At 43.6% G+C, this 15,101-nt stretch overlaps 1 non-coding gene across 1 annotated transcript; it reads left to right on the forward strand.

Moving 5' to 3' along the window:
* The first annotated feature begins 10 nt into the window (after positions 1 to 10).
* On the forward strand, positions 11 to 117 carry LOC131232176 (small nucleolar RNA R71). The gene has a single exon (XR_009164791.1). It is a non-coding gene; the product is annotated as a small nucleolar RNA R71 (small nucleolar RNA).
* The last annotated feature ends 14,984 nt before the right edge of the window (positions 118 to 15,101 follow it).

Below are 15,101 nucleotides of genomic sequence, written 5' to 3' on the forward strand. Positions count from 1 at the left end.
CCACGTTTCAAATCCGTGTTGTGGGCATGAACTAACCAAATCTTTGAACCTTTCCCAACATTAGAAGAATGTTTCATCTTTCTTTTGGGCAAAGTTCATGATTGCTTTTCTGAGGGTAATCGTTTTATGATATGGGAAGAATTTTTTTATGAATTCCCTCTGCATGTCGTTCCATGTGCCAATGGATCTAGGACGCAGTGAATGTAACCACGTCTTAGCTTTCTCTTTTAAGGAAAAAGGAAAGAGTTTCAGCCTGATTGTATCCTCAGATACATTAGGAAAATATAATGTAGCTATAATCTCATCGAACTCTTTCAAATGTAAATATGGATTCTCTGATTCAAGTCCATGGACTTTGGGAAGGAGTTGGATAACTCCTGGCTTGATGTCCATTTGTCCTGTGTTTTCAGGAAAAATCATGCATGAGGGCGTACTCATTCCCGCCGGTTGTAGATAATCTCGTAAAGTACGAGGCGGGGGTGCCTGATGCACCTCATTCTCATCTTGGGTATCCTCCACCCTGGGTGGAAGTAGAGGAGGTTGGTCTTCAACTATAACTTCAATTAACTCAGGGGATTTCGAGCGGTGTCTAGTCCTGCAATGGACAGTCAACCCCTCAACCAATCCTCCTTCAGTCAAGAGACTTCGAGTGTCGTCACGGGCCCACTTGGGCATGAAACACTCGCAACCCTCAATCAAATTTGAAACTTAATCCTAAGAAAGAAAATTTAAAAAGAAAGAGAGGGTTGGAAAGAAGTTACCAAATTGGAGGCCCGAAGTTAAAGACCTGAAAAAGAAAACAACCAAGTCAGTTTCGAAAGAGAAGGTCTAGAATGAAAATCCTTAAAAAGAAAGATTGAGGTAAATTAGTTTCTAAAAGAAGAAAAGTCTAACTAGAATGTAAATTACTAAAAGAGAACTGAAAAAAAAAATAGAAGGTAAAGAAAGATCTCACCGAATTAGAAATTTCTATTTTAAAGGCTTACAGAATAGGAAAGTTAGTTTCTAAACAAAAATTCTATAAGTAGAAATTTGGAAACAAAATTAGATTCTAAAAGAGTTAAAATTAGAAAGATACTAAAAAATAAAATAGAAAGTTAATTTAAAAAGGGAAATAACTAACCTAGTTTCTAAAAACAAAAAGAGGAAAGTTCTAAAAATAAACTATTTCCTACAAATAGGAGGATACGAGAATTAGAAAATTTCTAAAATTTAAGCCCTAATTTTAATAGTAGAAAAAGTAGAGAAATTAGGAAGGAATTACCAATTTAGAAACTCATGTCAGGGTCCTACAAAATTAAGAAAACAGGTTAGTTTCTAAAAATAAAATAAAATAAAAACCTTTAACCTAAAGTTAGTAAAATCCTAATCCTAACCTAATTCTAAAACTAATTAATTTCAGAAAAAAAAGGTAACCGTCAGTCCCCGGCAACGGCGCCAAAAACTTGTTCACTCCCCAAGTATAGGGTTGTGATGTAGTAATAAACTCGGTAAGACCGAGGTCGAATCCCAAGGGACTGATACCTGTATGTTATCTGAAACCAAGTAGAACTAGAACTAGACTAAGATGTGATCTAAACCAAATAGAATTTAAGGAATAATTGTGGAATAATTATTTAAAAACTTAAGGAAATCAGAATTAAGAAACTAGGGATTCAGAGGATCCACTTATAGAGATCAGGGAGATCTTATGCCCGCTTCAAGAATTATGGAAATTGAACTGAACTTACTTGATTTAGTTTTCAAGAGATGAAAGGTATATGAATTAGAGTGGATTCCATCACCAAACCATGCCCAGGAGACAAAGCAATAACAGAATTAAACCAATTACCAACCAATCAACAATGCATGAAGGTTAGGAAGGGTACCGTCATCCGACCATGCCCATGAGACGATGGTGAACACCAGGACTTCCTGATGTCATAAACATCAAAAGGAAGAAGGAAATATTCAAAGCCATTGCAGACCCATTGTAATTTCAGTCACAACAGACCATTAAAGACTAAAAAATATTCCTTCGATAACTAAAATCAAATTTAATTCATAAATTTAATAGTTAAATCAAGGCATAAAAATAGAGTCTTCCATCTCACTACAAGCTTCACCTCTTAGCCCTAGCTAAGAGGTTTAGCCTAGCATGATCATGCTAGAACCCTTTAGACAAAGTAAATAAACAGAACAAGAAATAGAAAAAAACAAGAAGGAAAGAGAAGAACAGATATCACTTCCTCCAGCCACCTCTATTTGGATACCCGTTTCTCCCCTGAATTCTTCTCCACGTCCAAAGCCTCTCTCTCTTATGCAGCCGTCTGCCTCCAAGCTTCACCATTCGCAGCAGACTCCTCGTGGGACTCTGCTCTTGACAGCAACCCATCTTGCGTTAGGGAGATTGCTGGGGCACAGGATCAGCGTCGGTGGAGAGATCCACCACGTCCATTAGATGCGCCTCGCAATTCTAATAAGAGATGGATGGTTTTGGGTTGGATCTGGTGTGGTCCACGGAATCAATCACGCTGCACATTTATGAACGCTGCAAAGCAGTCTTCTTGTGACATTTGTAGCGGGATTTTATCAGTATGATATTACCCAAATTCAACATGGGTTTGACTGGTTTTCACCCCTCTGCGTTATGAACGGGTTAGATTGTCAATCCGATCGTGATCGGGATCACAGAACCAGCCTACAACGGCCGGTTTTCTCGGACGCACGGTGTTTTACGCGTTAGCGATTGCAGCGAATGCCGTGGGGTCCATGTTCGGAGTCCAATGAGAAATCCACTCCGTCCATTAGTTCCCCCCCAAAAAATAAGTGGAACCTGATTGGTTTTGGAGCAGATTCGTGGTGGACCGTGAATCATTTCAATTCACCGTCAGTCTTCTGTTTAGACGGTCGAAAATTGACCCTCGCTGTTTCTTGAAATTCCGCCATCTAGGCGAGGATGATAGGGGGCATGGGCTTCTGATGGACGGTCCTGATCAGTTCATTGCATCACGGTGGTGGGCCACAAGAATCACCCGCAACCTCTGTTCGCATGCAAAAAAATATGGCAGTTGTCGTTTATGAAACAGGCTCGGTCAGCGTCCGTTTTGACTGCGGTATCGGTTTGGTGTAACGCAAGTGAGAATGCTTTGTGTGCACGCCAGTCACATAAAGTGCGTCCCTTGATGTTTCTACAAAATCCACACCGACCATCTGCTTACCCATCTCATTTTAAGCGTTGACCCCAAACTTGAAGCAGATCCAAACATCAGGTGGGCCTTAAATTGTTGATGTGTGGGCTGATATGTCCATTGGGCCACTTCTATAATGATCTGAGGGCTGAAATTTGATATGTACGGTTAATTTATGGCCCTTAGGCCATGCATGCAGTTTTGAGCCAATCAGATGACGGGAACCATGTGATCTTGCATTCTTCACCAATTTCAGGCCTCTTTAACGTGAATGACTTGATTTTCTCGAATCTCTGGCATGTAAATTCTTCAGTCTTGGTTCTCTGGAGTGTGTCCTTTGCTCTGGTGTCTTCAGAACGTTAATTCCATGCTTTTAGCATCCCGATCCAGTCCCAGCTCGCAATTCCACCTTGCAACAGAAACATGATTAAAATGGGCTATTAAATAGTACCATGTTCATAAATCTAGGCAACAACTGGGTCTGATATGCAATATTTGACCCTCAACATGGGCCTCGACCCATAGGCCTTAGATACATCAAATGGGCCGTCTCATATGGGCCTTATATAAATCAAGTGGGCCGCATCAATGGGCCTTATGTACATTGCAATGGGCCATAACCCCTGGGCCTTGAATACATCAAAATGGACCTTATAACATGGGCCTTACATTCATATCAAGGTGGACCTCAACAACGGCCACAAATACATCGAATGGGCCTAATCACATGGGCCTTATGTACATCAAATGGGCCACACCAATTGGGCCCCATGTCTATACTCAAGTGGGCCCCAACAACGGGCCATAATACATCAAGATGGGCCTAATCCTATGGCCTTATTGTAAGTCCCGTATCCTTGACCGTACCGTTCCATAGGCTTTCACGGTCCTCACGGTCGAATTCCGGCGACCCGCGATCTATAACTAGCGTTTGCGCGCGATCCTGAGTCATATTCCGTATTCCAGAGTCGGCTCGACCCGAGACTTGTATCATTGCGACCGCGCCATCGCCGCGGTTCCAACGCCGCGTATTACGCGCCGAGGTGATACCCAGGCCAGGAGATGTGGGCCCGCGTTCAGTTTGAGGAAAACACCGCGCATTTGCAAACCCAAGACAATCTTTCAAATCAATCACATCCCATCCCATCAATCACCTCACATGTCAAGTACATCACTCATTTCCAAGCAACCCCCAAAGTCAAAGCAACCTTACATGTCAAGTACACCTATCACTCCATCACCTTTCACCCATCCCTCACCCATCATTCATACATCTCTCTCTCTCTTACAATTCTCTCTCTCTCATTTTCTCAAACCTATCTCCCAAGCAACCCCACGTCCAAGCTCCTCCAATCTCCATGAGAGAGCTTGGTGTGGCCCACCTTCCTACCACCCAATCCCACCATCTAAAGTCCATCTCAACCGTTAAAAACATTCCTTTGGAGCTCTAGAGGCTATAGGTGGAAGAAGGAATAGGAGATCTTGAGGTGAGTGTTTTTCTTTGTTTTGTTGTGTGGATTTGATCATTTGAGGGCCCACATATGGTGGGACCCATCTCGATGTATGCCTTATATCAAAGAGGGGCCCATAGTGGCGGGGTCCCTCCCATCTCCACCATCCGTTTTCCTCTCTCTCTCTCTCTCTCTTCCTCTTTGTTTGGCGATGATGTTGATGAGGTGTGTGTGGCCCACCATGTTGAGTTTGACCCACACCGTCCGAATGTGGGACCCACCATTGCTGCCCGCCCATTTGGACAGGCCTAGATGAGGGAAAATACAAATATCAAGTTGATCCAAAGCTTTGGTGGGCCACCACGTGGACCCACCTTGATGTATATGTGAGAGCCACTGTCCAGTGGACAGACCCACTGTGATGTAGGTCCCATCCACACCGTCCAATTTCTCTGGATGGAGCTGGACACGTGTGTAGGTGCCACCCTGCCCCACCTTGATGTATTTATTTTATATCCACTCTGTTCAGCCGTGGGCCCACTTGCCGCTGTGTGATCCAACAGTCCATCAGTAGACGACAGTTCTGTGGTCCCACCGTGAAGTATGTTTTATATCCAACCGTCCATCACTTGCTGGACGAGAGTTGGACCGTGATGCATGTATTAATGCTGCACAGCAACCGTGGGACCCACACGCATGTGGAAACCATGCGGTGCATATGGTTTATCAACGCAATCCATCCATTTTTTTTTACCTATGCCGTTCACCTGGTTGCATCCCCGCTGTCCAGATGGCTGGACGGTGGGCCACAGCATATTGTATGTGTGGATGCACGCCGTCCGTACATCGGATGTGGCCCACTTGGTGGACGCTGGAGACGCCCCCTTTTTATTTATTTATATATATTACTTATTTGGTGGGCCACGTGTATGGACCCCACCACGATGGTATGTCATATCTACACCGTCCATTCATTAAATGGGACGGGCAGGAACTTTAAGTAGCTACCTTGATGTGGGCCACGTGTGTGGGACCCACCGTAATGTATGTAAGTCCACACCATCCAGCGTCCAAGGTCTGGACACTGGATCCCTGGACGTTGGCCTGATATTATATATATATATATAAGATATGATATTATATATATTATATTATATTATATTATATTATATGTATAATATATATATTATATATATCTAGTGGGCCCCACGTGGGACCCACCTCCTGTGTATATGTTTTATACCTACGACCGTTCATCTGCTCCATCCAGACGTCCATTGGGACGTCCTGCTGGATGGGGCTCCCTTTGATGCATGTGTTGTTTATGCACACCGCCCATCTGGACGGTGCTGCATGGGACCACCATGATGTATTCGTTTCATCCACGCCGTCCAGACAGCGCTGGACGGTGCTGAGTGCTGTGGCCACACCGTGATGTATTTGTCTCATCCACACCGTCCAGATAGTACTGGACGGTGCTGGATGATGTTGGACGGTGCTTAACAATGTTTGGAATGGCGCCGATTTACATGGATAATGTTTGGACGGTACTGATTTACCTGGACTATGTTTGGACAGTGCTGATCATCATACGTGGGCCATGTGTATAGCGATACACATGTTGCACCTGCAACTATTGAAATGATTTTAGATGTAATCCAAGCTCCCATCTGTGAGGCCCCACCTTGATGTATTTTTTTGGCCTAATATGGTGTATATCATGCGCAAGTGATGGGGGCCCATTGTTATGTATTAGGCCCATTAGTGCGGCCCATTGATGCAGCCCACTTGATATGTATGAGGCCCATTAGTGCGGCCCATTGATGCAGCCCACTTGATATGTATGAGGCCCATTAGTGCGGTCCATTGATGCGGCCCACTTGGCGTATAAGAAGCCCATATGCTGAGGCCCGACTTGACGTACACGAAGCCCATTACGATGTGTATTAGGCCCTTATCGTGCGACCCATTGTGACGTGTATTAGGCCCATGACGCGTGGCCCATTTGGTGTATTCGAGACCCTGATACGTGGCCCATTTGATGCATATGAGACCCATGTGTAGGGCCCACCTATTGTGTATTCGAGGCCCATGGGTTGTGGCCCATTGTGATGTATTTGAGGCCCATGGGCGAGGCCCGATGTGATGTATGTGTGGCCGTTACGTTGCGTATAAATCCCTTATGTGGGCCACTTCTTGGGAGCAATGTTGGTTAAATGTCCACATTGATGGGCAATGATGATTAGGTGTCCTCATTGTGATCTTCCCTTAAGCCTTGTTAAGCCCATTCTTACCGATTTCAATTGACGTGACCGATTTACCAATTCTAATTATCGATTGATCTGATTGTCGTGACCGATTTGCCGATTCTCATTTCGATTGATCTGATTGTCGTGACCGAATTGCCGATTCTAATTATCGATTGATCTGATTGTCGTGACCGATTTGTCGATTCTGATTTCGATTGATCTGATTGTCGTGACCGAATTGCCGATTCTAATTATCGATTGATCTGATTGTCGTGACCGATTTGCCGATTCTGATTTCGATTGATCTGATTGTCGTGACCGAATTGCCGATTCTGATTATCGATTGATCTGATTGTCGTGACGATTTGCCGATTCTGATTATCGATCGATTGATCCGATTGTCGTGACCGATTTGCCGATTTGGATTATCGATCGATCCCGATTGACGTGATCGATTTACTGATTCTGATTATCGATCGATTGGTTCGATTGTCGTGACCGATTTGCCGATTCTGATTATCGATAGATTGATCCGATTGTCGTGACCAAGTTGCCGATTTGGATTATCGATCGATCCCGATTGTCGTGACCGATTTGCCGATTCTGATTATCGATTGATTGATCCGATTGTCGTGATCAATTTGCCGATTCTGATTATCGATCTATTAGTCCGATTGTCGTGACCGATTTACCGATTCTGATTATCGATTGATCCGATTGTCGTGACCGATTTGCCGATTCTGATTATCGATTGATCCGGTTGTCGTGACCGATTTGCCGATTCTGATCATCGATCAATCCGATTGTCGTGACCGATTTGCCGACTTGATTATCGATCGATCCCGGTTATCGTGACCGATTTACTGATTCTAATTATCGATCTATCCGATTGTTGTGACCGATTTGCCGATTTTGATTAGCGATCGGGGCTTATTATCGTGACCGATTTACCGATTCTTATTATCGATCGATCCTGATTGTTGAGGTCAAGTATCAAAGCCAATTCCGATTGTCGATGTCGATTGTATAGGCTAACCCCGATTGTTGAGGCCGATTCCGAGTGTCGATTCCGATTGTCGAGACCTTTATGATGTATATGCGAACCGTAGTTGAGGCCTAATGTGATGTATTCATGGCCCATGGGCAAGACCCATTGTGGTGTATTCGTGGCCTATGGGCAAGGCCATTGTGATATGTATTAGGCCCAGGATGTATGACGCATTTGATGTATTCGTGACCCATGTGTAGGGCCCACATGTCATGTATTTGAAGCCCATGAGCAGGGCCCACCTGTTGTGTATATGTGGCTCTTGAGTGAGGCCCATGGTGTTGTATATTTAACCCTTGTGAGAGGCCATGGGTCCACTATATGTTAGGCTCTATGTGGGTCATTCCTTGGGGCAAATGTTGGTTAAATGTCCACATTGTAGAGGTTGATTGTCGATGCCGGTTATTGATACTGATTATGAGTATGTGACAGCATAGCATCATGATACATGCCCATACGCATCATCTGTATGTTTGTTATGAGATGTGGTTGACCATTGCATATGTCATTGGGCAGGTTGTTATGAGACTCCTTGATAGGCAGAGATTGTCTCACCTGAGCGCATGGTATGCGTAGGAGTGATGCATGATTGGATTGTATGACTCATGCATCTTGCATTGTGATCACTGTACGCCCTAGTGACATCAGGGTCGTAGCCTCCACAGGTATTTCGTGGATGGCCAGATGGGACACCGGAAATCTGTTCTACATGGGGTGCTATAGATATCCCTGGGTGAAAGTCCCTAAACCCTCTTGGTTCCAGAGGTTGCTCCAACGTCTAGCCGAGTGGATGCATGAGCGCATGAGGGCCGTATACCATTAAAGCCGCGTCTCTCACTGTGTCGTGGTCAGTTGGAAAGGGATATGGCCTTACCTGCCCGAGAGGAGGGGGCAATGCTAGGCTGAGTCTGACTAGCTTGAGGAATGGGTCCGTTATTGACGAGCCGGGCCCGATATTGGCAGGTGAATAGTGAGGTCTCTTCCACTCACTTTGTTGCGCACGATGGGGCGGCAATCTGGTTTGGAGTGTAATAGACCCCGATGATTCCCCAGAGAGTAACCATTCTGATATGTGGACTTATTGGGCAGGAATTGCATATTCATTCATTCATTCATTCACTATCCACTCTGGCTGGTGGTGCGTAACTATTTGTTACGTGTACCTTCGCATGGCTAGGATTTCGGTTAGGCGCGCGACTAACCTGAGATCAGGAGTTTGCCACATTGAGTCTGACTATCCAAATTTAGGTATAGGACTGGTTTTGATAGAAGTCCCTTGTGGTGGACCCCGTATCCTACGATACTATCATCCCAACTTCACACTCCAGCATGGTCATTTCATTCATACCACATATTACATTACATCTACAGTACTTAGCATTTTGGGATATTATGTTTCTGCACTTATATGGCCTAGACGGACTTGAAAGGATTTACATATTGCATTTTACCCTCATCATCTGATATTTGGCTCTCTTTGACTCCTCATTTGTATAGTTGATCTGTATTGCGTGTTCTGATATCGTATGACTCATGGACTTGTCAGTGTTTTTGCTTACTCTGATGTCGTATGAATCATGACCTTGTGCTTATTTCGATACTGTATGATTATGTCATTGCGTTGAATACTTGGCACCGACCTTGTGTACACACTTTCACCACCCACTAAGCTTTCGATAAGCTTATACACGATAGATGCGTGCAGGTGATGTAAGGTTGCAGCAGCATGGAGCTTGGAGCATGTAGCTAACTTCCGGAGCTTTGATTTTCGATATATGTATTTTCCTTTCAGCATTGTATTCAAATGTTTATATTAGTGGATATGTGATGATGATGTTGCTTTTATGATTTGGGTATACTTTTGGTTATGCTTATTACGAGATAAATGTATGTATATATATATATATATATATATATATATATATATATATATATATATATATATATATATATATAATCCTCCTTGTAGGATCCCAGGATCGAAATCTAGCGTATAAGCGCTGGAATCGAGAATGGGGTACTACGGAGGCTGTCAGTACCGGATTCGGCAATCGGGAATTTTGTGAGCCTGGTTTCCGAGTTTGGGGCGTGACACTTATATATACCAAGGTGGGGTCCACTTGGACTATAGATCTGTCTTATTTTTAGTCTCAAGTCTGTAAAATGAGCTTTCAAAATGGTTGGACAATTTGGATGCAATACAAGCATCATGGTGGGGGTCCACATGAAGGCCCACCATCATGTATATTATATATAATATAATATATAATTTATATATAGTATATATATACAATATTATATATAATATATATACATACATACACACACGCGCACACACACGCGCACACACACACACACACCGTCCCCTGGATGGTGTGGATAGAACACATAAGGGGGGGGGGGGGGGGGGGGGGTGTTCACCGTCAGTGGACGGTGAGAATGAAACACGTACATCATTGTGGGCTCTGAATAAAACGCATGCATCACTGTGGGGCCCACCATAATGCTTACTTGCAATCCAACCCGCTGGTAAGGTCGGGCGGACCTGGATGAAAAGGAAAGACAAATTTCATCTTAATCCAAAACTTCTGTGGACCCAAAAATGGGTTTCAATGGTAGACAGTTCAACGCCATTGTTTCCTCTGATGTGGGCCACCTGAGTCTTGGATGTGTCTGAAATTTGGAGGGGGCCCACTGCTGGAAGTGGCCCACCATAAGAACGGGTTGGATGGAAAATATACATCATGGTGGGGCCCACGGCTAAGGCCGTGGGTCTGCTGTCATTTGCCCGCCCGCCAGCAGCAGCGTCTGCTGCATGTATTTTATTATTATTTTTTTGAAATCGAGTTTTATCACGGTTTTCCATACATGGGGCCCGCTTCAAGTGAATCCGACCTAACCGTTGGGTCTCATGGCTTAATGCAAGCCAAACAAGCCCAATATTGAATATATTTTGGTGAATTGAAACAGCAGTTGGTTTTTCAATGGTAACCACCACAGTTTCCCATGCTATGGCCCACCAGATGCTCGGATTAGCTTCATTTTTCGGCTCAACGCCTAAAATGATCCAGGGAATGAGATGGATGGCGTGGATCGGATCAATGCATCAGGATGGGGCTTGTGTGAGCGGTTCACTCCAAATAGCCTTGAACCAAGGCTAATATTTGTGTTTTTCCCAATCCACGTCGAGCGTCCGGTTGTACGTAACACATACATTCGAGGTGGGCCACCACATGGAGGATGGTGTGGGTGCAACACATATAAGGTGGGCCCCACTTATAAATGGCTTGGGTAAAAGTCATGCCTCATGGTGGGGTCCAACCGGGTGGGCCACAAGGCCACATCATCACATATAATAGGAACAAAGAAAATGAAAGAGAGAGAGAAAGAGTGGGACATACGTGTGATGGAGGGACCCCGACACTATGGGCCCTCCTTGCATTCAATCATACATCAAGTGGGTCCTAATACATGTGGGCCCACTAAAACAAAAATTAACGGTGGAGATCCTTTCTCCACCAAATGTAAGGTCTAGATGACCTCTTTTCATGTAAGGAAAATAAACATCATGATGGGGTCCATGGAGAATGGCCCCATCATGGAATGATCATGAGCATCAAAGTGCGCCATCGGCCACACCTAAGGTCCAAAGTGAGATCCATACCATCAATCGGTAGGCCTCACTTGGCCCATCATCAAAACAAGAAAAATCTAGCCTATAGAAGCACCCACCGTTCGATCTTCTCGGTCCGTTGGAACGCCGGTCTCCTTATGCTTCACTTTGATGTGGAAGATGAAGTTTGAATGGTTAGGATGATGGATTTGGGATGAGAAAGTGGGCCATCAAAAATCACTTTTCTCTCACATGGAAGAGCTTGGACGTGTGCACCTCTCTTGCTTGGGATTCGTTGCTTGGGAAATGAGGGAGAGAGAGAGGGTTGTAAGGAGATGTGAGAGATGGGTGATGGATGTAAGAGAGGGATAGCTTGTGTAAGATTTTTGTTGACTTTTGGGGTAGATTGTGTAAGAAGGGTATGGGGTGTGTAAGAAAATTTTGACTTATGGGTTGCTTGGGGATGGGTGTGAGGTGATGGTGTACTTGACCCTTAATGGGATTGATTGATTGATGTGAGTGATTGATTGATGGGACATGTTGTAGAGATTCTCTTGGGATTGCAAATGCGCGGTGTTTTCTTCGAAATAAATGCCGGCCCGCATCTTCTGGCCAGGGTATCGCATCGGTGCGTGAGTCGCGGCGTTGGAACCGTGGCGACGGTGCAGTCGCAATGATACAAGTCTCGGATTAAGCCGACTCAAATCTACGGGATTTGACTTACGATCACGCGCAAACGTCGATTATATGTCGCAGGTTGCTGGACTTCGACGGGAAGGATCGCTGGATTTGACGGAACCGTACAGACTAGGATACGGGTCTTACAAAAATTGACCGTCAAATGCATAGAAATGACCGTGAAGTGAAGGGGATTGACTATGATGTGAAGGGGAATCGCCGGAATTGATCGTGAAATGCATGGAATTAACTGTGAAGTGAAGGGAAATAACCATGAAATGAATGGAAATGACCGTGAAGTGAATCGAATTGACCGTCAAATGCATGGAAATGACCGTGAAGTGAAGGGGATTAACCGTGAAATGCTTGGAATTGACCGTGAAGTGAAGGGGAATCGCCGGAATTGACCGTGAAATGCATGGAATTAACTATGAAGTGAATGGAAATGACTGTGAAATGAATGGAAATGACTGTGAAGTGAAGCGAATTGATCGTTAAATGCATGGAAATGACCGTGTAGTGAAGGGGATTGACCGTGAAATGCATGGAATTGATCGTGAAGTGAAGGGGAATCGCTGGAATTGATAGTGAAATGCATGAAATTAACCATGAAGTGAAGGGAATTGTCCGTGAAATGAATGGAAATGACCGTGAAGTGAAGGGGATTGACCGTGAAATGCATGGAATTGACGGTAAAGTGAAGGGGAATCGCCGGAATTGACCGTGAAATGCATGGAATTAACCGCGAAGTAAAGGGAATTGACCGTGAAATGAATGGAAATGACCATGAAGTGAAGGGAATTGATTGTGAAATGAAGGGAATTGATCATGAAATGAATGGAAATGACCATGAAGTGAAGGGAATTGATCGAAATTGACCGTGAAGTGAGTTATATGTTTCTTGCAGTTGTGAGTCGAATTTCACTTAGTTCTCAGTCATTTCCATTCATTTTGCGGTCATTTTAAGTCGATTTAAGGTCATTTTAAGTCAGTCATGGTCAATTTAACTCAGCTCACGGCCATTTTAACTCAGATCACGGTTATTTTAACTCAGTTCACAATCATTTTAGCTCAGTTCACGGTCATTTTAACTCAGTTCACGGTCCTCATCAATAACTCAGTGGGTCATCGGTCTATTAACTTAGTCGGTGCTCGGTCTCTTTCACTCAGTCTTCGTTTAGGGGGCGTTTGGCGTATGGTATTAGATGGGATTAGGTGGGATGGAATTGCATTTGGTCCCGTGCCAATTCCACTTAATGTTTGGGAAGAATGGAAAAGCTTGGAATTAGATTAGATGGAATTGTATTGGGTCTCGTGCCAATTCCACTCAATGTTAGCAAGTTGTGTAGGTCCCACCATGATGTGTGGGCTATATCCACATCGTCCACCCATTTTTCGAGATCATTTTAGAGCATGAGCCAAAAAATGAGGTAGATCTAAAGCTCAAATGGAACCCACCATAAAAAGCAGCAGGGATTTAATACCTACCGTTGAAAACTTCTTTGGGGCTACATAAGTTTTGGATCTACCTCATTTTTAGGCGCATGTTATAAAATGAGGTTACAAAATAGATAAACGGTTTGGAAATAACACATGTGTTATTCTCAATAGTTTCAAGTGATGGTGGGTATATCCATCCAATGTACCACCCATATTACAAACATAGCATGGAATTAAGCTTATCCCATGGTAACAGAGACATTCTCTGCCATATGTAATAATTATGTTTTTTTTTTGAATCCCATCCCACCTAATCCTTCCCAATACCATGTGCCAAACACCCCTTAGTTTCACATCTCATTTCGTTCTTTGTTTAAAAAACCCTCAATGTGGGTCATTTGAGCATTAAATTTGCTCATTTATCAGGACATGCCATACCATTCAGTGTTTTAAAAAAATGAAAATGGATTGTGGACCGTGCACATATATAGTATAATATACAGTGGGGTCTACGAAAAGAAAGCAGGGATTTGAATATACTTGTCCTTCGACGCTTCTTAGATGAGGGGACCATTTTCGTCTTATCTTGGGTTCACAAAAGTTGAAAATGACATGTGTGGGGTGTGTATTCTCGACCAAATAAATGGGAAAGAAGAAAGCAATAAAGGGAGGGTTTTACTGCTAAGGTGGACAGTCATGGAGGGGAGAGGTAATAAAAAAAATGAGATTTTTTAGCTAGGATGAAGGATAGGAAAAAGAAAGAAGAAAAAACCTAATTTTGGAAGGAGATACGGCAGGCATCGTTGGAAGGTGCACCTGGTATAAAGCAGGGCCATTTTTGACATGTGAAAAGCTCTCCATACAGCTGGGGCCTATTAAGGGGAGCTAAAAATAAGTGGGCTTAAAAGTTCTTGGGCCATAAATGGGTCGTACAGTAGGGAATATCTCGAAGGATTAGATACTACCCCCACCTGTTCCAAGCTCGGGACAGGCGTAGGCTCCGAGGACCACTGAGGGGCCACCATAATGTATAAATTTTATCCACACCGTTCATCCATTTTTCCATATCATTTTACAGTGCTGGACCAAAAATAAGGCAGATAAAAGTCTAAAGTGGACCACACCAAGTAAGAAGCAGTGCTAAGAATGGTCACCATTGAAACTTTTTTTAGGTCTAACGTGTTGTTTATTTTCCATCCAACCTGTTTATATGGTCATATACAACTGGATGAAGTGAAAAAAATAAAAAATCATCTTGATACAAAACTTACATGCCTCAAGAATTTTTCAACGGTGAATTTAATCCTCACTTTGTGGTTCATTTGAACCTTTTATCTTTGATATTTTAAAGGTCATATTCTAAAGTGATATTTAAAAATGGATGGACGGTGTGGATAAAATTCATATATCAAGTTGGCCCCTCGGTGGCCCTGGGAGCCTCCGCCTGTCCCG

The sequence above is a fragment of the Magnolia sinica genome, chromosome 17 (assembly GCF_029962835.1).
Source record: "Magnolia sinica isolate HGM2019 chromosome 17, MsV1, whole genome shotgun sequence".
Lineage (NCBI taxonomy): Eukaryota > Viridiplantae > Streptophyta > Magnoliopsida > Magnoliales > Magnoliaceae > Magnolia > Magnolia sinica.